The sequence below is a fragment of the Myotis davidii genome, unplaced genomic scaffold, assembly GCF_000327345.1.
Source record: "Myotis davidii unplaced genomic scaffold, ASM32734v1 scaffold523, whole genome shotgun sequence".
Taxonomy (NCBI): domain Eukaryota; kingdom Metazoa; phylum Chordata; class Mammalia; order Chiroptera; family Vespertilionidae; genus Myotis; species Myotis davidii.
Window position 1 is genome coordinate 739,296 of NW_006295054.1, and position 5,784 is coordinate 745,079.

A 5,784-nucleotide genomic window follows, 5' to 3' on the forward strand; every position below is an offset into this window, starting at 1 on the left:
TTATATTGATTTTAGTGTATTGTTTATTTATTTAAATATTTATTTATTTTTTTAATCCTCACCTGAGGATATTTTTCCATTGATTTTTAGAGAGTGGAAGAGAGAGGGAAAGACGTAGAAACGTCTGTGTGAGAGAAACACATCGATTGGTTGTCTCCTGCATGCGCCCTGATCAGGGCCGGGGCCGGGACTGGGGATGTGCCTGCAGCTGAGGTACGTGCCTTTGAATGGAATCGAACCCAGGACCTTTCGGTCTCCAGGCTGACGCTCTATCCACTGAGCCAAATCAGTTAGGGCTGACTTCAGTGTTTTAAAATAAGACCAGAAAGACTTAACAAAACAATATAAGAACCTTGATTGGGTCACAAATCTATGAAATATATTTTCGGGATGGATAGGGAATGCTGAATATGGGAAGGATATTGGATGATATTAAGAAATTAAATTTGCTTAAGGATCTAGGGGTAGAGTTTTATGTCTACAATTTAGAAATGGTTCTGCAAAAGTAAGTAAAGCTCACTCATACAGGGATGGGTTAAACCCACTGAAGGCAAGAACCACATGTGCCCTAGTGCCTGGCACACAGTAGCAGTAAGGGTTTGCTGAGTGGAAGGCTATTAGAAACCAGCCAGCCTGTTACCCCTGCCCTTTCCTCGGTGCTTGTTACCCATCCAAAGTCCCTGTGCCGATACTTTGAAAGGCCAGAACTCAAAAGGTCAGTTTGAGGTAAGTAAAGGTTTACTGATTAAGAAGCCAAGAATAAAGAGCCCTAGTTCTCAAATCCATCTTTAGACAGTACAGGGTTTAGGCTTTTATATCAAGAGAAGGGCAAATGGGAGGAGCTGTTTTTATGAAACCTCAAGCCCCTAGCCGAATTCCTTTAATGATCTGCATGCCTAAAGCAGGAGCTTATAGCCTGAAGGCTGAGGGAACTTGTTCCATCCTTGAACCAGATGGAATCCGAGAGTCTGAGAGACCCAGCACTTCAGTCTGTTACACATTGAGCTCTCTAAGGGCAGGGTCTGTCCCAAAGCACCTTGCACAGCGCCAGGCACTCATTAATCTCTGTTGAGTGAACAGGGAAAATGTGAACAGCGCAACTAGTGTAACAGCATGACCATTTGAGAGTGGGATGTTTGCTTTCCTTGCAGACGAGCTGACTGGCAGGAATCCAAGGATGAGGAGGAATCTGGCTTCTTGGGGGATGTTTTCAGGAAAATGAGGCTGAGTTAGTAACAGATCTGAAAAAGGAGTGTCAGGGTACTGGATGGCGTAGCCAAGATTTCCAAGACTGATGGCTTTTTGCAGAAAATAAGTAAGTGCCATTGTGTATAGTGAAAGCTGAACTTCTCGATCCTCCCACCCCAAACTGTGGCATGGTCTCAGGCTGGGCTAGTCAGAGTTTGTAAGAGACTGGGGCAGGCTTGAGGTTCCCCTTAAGCTAGGGAATGTTGGAGCAATTCTTGGGTAGTATTGGGAAGGGAAGGAAACTCAGGTTTTGTGTTAACTTATTGCCTACTGCTCGTATGTGTTCCACATTGTTCAATATTTTCTCAAGGTCTGCAGCAAGGAATAGCAGCTGTAGGCCACCTTCTTCCCTGAGTACAAAGCAAATACTTACGGTGTTTAGGCATAGAGTGGAATTCGTTATAGAATGTCAATTGTTTATTTTTTGTTTTAGGATGAAATAAACGAGGCAAAGAAGGAAAAACCATTTTTCCTTGTAATAAACTTGAAATAGTTTTTTCTTTTTTTCTTCCTTTCTACTGAGAAGTTAAGAGTGGTTAACTGAAACAGACTAAAAATACCCTTTTGTAGCATGCTACGGTATTTTCTCTTTGTCTAAAATTAGCTGATTTGAGCTGTGTACTCTGGTTTTCTAAAACCTTCCATTAGTTGCTCTAGCTACTTCTCTCTAGTTTTGAGACAGGCTAGTAAGCCAGGACAAGCTGAATAGGGAAACCGAGACAGATAGTAAAAGACCAAGCAGTTTACAGCCCTTTAAATTATAAAACCCTCTATTCTGTAACCAAGGACACTTAAGAGTAAACAGTTTACATTTCTTCTTATCCAGGGGGTAAATAGCTTAAATCTCCCTATTCAGGGAGCTAGATGACAGAAATCCAATTAGTGCCATTTGCCAACCTAACCCAAGGACAAATGAACTTAAGGGAATGAATCTCATTTTGGCACATCAGCATAAAACTGATGAATATGCTATTGAAGTCCTTCTTTAAGACCTCCCCTAAATTCGCAGCCTTTAAAACCCCTCAACATGAAAGTCCTTTCCATCTCCCCCTACTCTTCCCCCACAGGCATGCATCTCAAGCTCTAAGGGACACAGCGAGACTTGCAACCAGGGAGCAGTGGGCAGCGGCTGCTTGTCCATGACAACCCCCCTGAAGCTCTCCCCAAGGTCCCCTTTTCTCTGACTTCTAAGTGAGCCAAAGCAGCCCAGTCTAATGCCCACCTAGTTTCTCCTGTTGCTTTTTCTTTTTTTTTTTTAATATATTTTATTGATTTTTTACAGAGAGGAAGGGAACTTTTTCTATCCTAGGTTCTTCCTTATTTCACTGACCCCACCTGTAATAATCATCCTAAAAAAATCGCCTGGACTCGTTGTGGAATCTTTCCTGCATGAAGTCAAGAACCCACACACTACCGGCCGGCCCTAGGCAGACCCGCTCAGGGCCTGGTCCCCTTTCTAGTAACGTTGTCATGAGCTCTGGATAACGTGTTTGAGGGGGAAGCAAACTGGGAATGACTATCTTTTTTTTTTTTCCCATTGATTTTTTTATTTTTAGAGAGAGTGGAAAGGAGGGAGAGAGGTGGAGTAGAGAGAGAGAGAAACAATGTGAGAAAGACACATCGATTGGTTGCCTCCCACATGTGCCCTGACCAGGGCTGGGGATTTAACCTGCACCTAGGTATGTGCCCTTGACTGGGAATTGAACCTACAACCCTTTGTTACACCAACCGACACTCTAACCACTGAACACACTGGCCAGGGGGGAAATGACTTTAACTTTCACAGAAGAATTTACAGATATCTGAGGCAGGTTCCAGCCTAGCTCTCACCTCATCCAGGGTGCCTTTCTCTCTGCTGTGCTCCCTCTGTACCACCTGCCACTTTATCCTCAATTTAGCACCTTTTCCTGTCCCACTGTTGCCCTGAAGGGCAGAACCTGTGCTCTTAGCTCAGTGCCAAATATTTAGGTGCACATACTTGCTGAATGCCAAAATTGACCCATTTCTAGGCAGAATGAAGGAAAATATAATTTGTTAGTGGTGTACACTAAGAGACTTAATATTTTCTCAAGAAAATTAAGGAAGTGGGAACAAAAGGAGTGGGAGAGACATTGGTTGAGATGGGAGTGGCTGGGAAGTGTTGACAGGTGTGGATGTAGAAGCCCTTGGCCTAGAAGCCAGATGAGAATGTCTCCACGACCTTTCCTCTGCCTGAGCCCTAGACGGCCTTGGACATTTCTAAGGCATCTTTTTGTTTTTAAAACAGGATCTGTGCTTTCAAGAATGTGTACCTGCCTCAGTTGGGGAACATTTATTTTTATGAAAGTAGGTGTACTCGTTAACAGTTTCCATTTGTTAATGTTGGAGAATGGTTTTCAGTTTTGTGGGTGTGTGTGTTCTTTCTATAACAGGTTCCTTGAGAGAGAGAAGGGAGTCATCATGCTGCGGGTGGAAATGAGGCCCTTTGACGGAGTCGCAAGGAAAGCATTCGAGGGACCCACAAATAGGAGGACGAGGTTTAGCGGCCAGGTTATGTTGGTTGAATGGAAGGCCGTGCCCCGGTTCCTGATGGCTCACGGCTCAGTCCTGCTGTGAAAGTCCAGTCTTGTCTTCATTAAGCCCAGAAGGAGGACCACCATCCAGAGACCCTGTGCCTTGCTTCAGAGCTCAGTCCTGCCCAGCCTGTTCCCATCTGCTCCCCCTGTGCTCGGGCAGGCGGCTTCGAGGGGTCGCCTGGCTGCTATAGAGGAGAACAGCCAGCGGGGCAAGCGCTACCTTATCCTGGGCTTGGGAAGGACCAGGCGCTTTTTCAAACTGACCAACCCACTTCCCCCAATCAGTGCATTTCCTACATCTTCTGGGTCCTGTGTCCCTTATCCACTCCTTCACTCAGACGAGGCTCTACCCTTTATGGTGACTGTCTTAGTTCCTACAGCCCGTGCCCCATAGTAGGAGGACCTCCCGGCACCATCTTGGCTCCTACTGGGCATACGCCCAGCAGAGGAATTCCTCCTGCTATTTTTATTTCTCCCCTGGTAATAACTAGTGACATTCTTCCTGCCCGCTGGGGATTAGCTCGATACAGCGGCCTCCTGGGGAGCCTGCGAGTGATGCAGCTTCCTAGTGAACAGGCCGTGTCTGTTCAGCTCCCTAGCTCCTCAGGCTCAAAGTACCCGATTCCCTCTGCTCCCTTCCTTTATTAATACTAGCTACCGATGCTAACGACGACTTCTATTTTGGATAATAGTTTCTGTCTGAGAAATGTTTTCATTTTGCAGGTGCTGGGGTACTCAAGGAGGACCAGATTTACTGTTTCCCTGTCTGGGTTTGAGTCAGTTGAGAAGTCAGGAGTAAGGAACATGGGCAGCAAAATTTACCTTTCTTGCTGATAACAGACAAAGCTGGTAGAGAGAATGTGGCCTTCCTGAGATTAACCTCCAGTGCTGCCCTGGGGCTGGCCCCCTTACAGGGTAAGGCCCGAATGTTGTGAGGACAGAGGGAGGGGCTGGCTGTATCTGCATGCCTCCTTTCTCCTCCCAGACTTACTGATCAGATCCTTGTAGGGAAGGGAAACTGATGGGTGGAGAGAGGAAGCCTTCCTTCCCTATTAAGAGGAAAAATAAATGACACCTGTTCTCTACTTCCCCGGGGTCACACAGCTGGTTGGCAACGACAGGTTTTTCTCCTGGGCTCTAGAGGCTGTTAGGTATGAGTAGAAAGGGCATGGCATTGGAGCGGGCCAGGCCTCATGTTCACATTCTACTTCTGTGATGTCGGCCTTGGTTTGTGGACCTGTACAGTGGGGTTAAGCTTTCTATCTCGAGGGCTCTTGGGGCGGTCGCATTAGATCTAACCATTGTTGAGTGACCTGGACCAGTATCTGGCCTCCATTTCCTCATCATTAATGCAGGTACCACCCAGCCAACCTGGCATTTACCAATCCCTTTGTTCTTTCTTCTTAATTCAGGCTGGAGCCTCAGAAAATTTGGTGATTGGGGTGGTTCTTAGCAGAGCGGGACTTAATAGTTGATTAATTTTGATCTTTTGGGAGGAAAACAAAATGTTCCTGAGGAAGTAACTTCCTAAGTGAAAGAATTTTACATGCCACACATACTCTAGAAAAACTTGCAAAAACTTGCGTTACACCTGGAATTGATCTTATAATCGGGAGTTAAACAATGTGGCCCACGTCATCTTGGGGAACAAATATCTTTCAATTTGAAATATCTTCAGTTCTTTTCTAGGACATTCTTTAAGTGGTTATTTTTAAAGTTTTGTTTTGTTATACAGGTTAGAGGACTTCATAATAAAGGTCCTGGGCAGCGGAATTGGTGGTCTAAACATTCACGGTTTTGAGTGAGGGATGTCGCCCAGAATTTGTAAAATGTGATGGAGACCTTGCCTTCAGGCTTCCTTAGAGCAGTGGCTCTCACCCTTCCTAATGCCGCGACCCTTTAATACAGCTCCCCATGTTGTGGTGACCCCCAACCATAAAATTATTTTCGTTGCTACTTCATAACTGTAATTTTGCTACTG

At 45.4% G+C, this 5,784-nt stretch overlaps 1 long non-coding RNA gene across 1 annotated transcript; it reads left to right on the forward strand.

Annotated features, from left to right (window-relative positions):
* The first annotated feature begins 318 nt into the window (after positions 1–318).
* On the forward strand, positions 319–1,743 carry LOC107184075. The gene is made up of 2 exons (XR_001514900.1): positions 319–1,315; positions 1,682–1,743. It is a non-coding gene; the product is annotated as an uncharacterized LOC107184075 (long non-coding RNA).
* Positions 1,744–5,784: the final 4,041 nt, after the last annotated feature.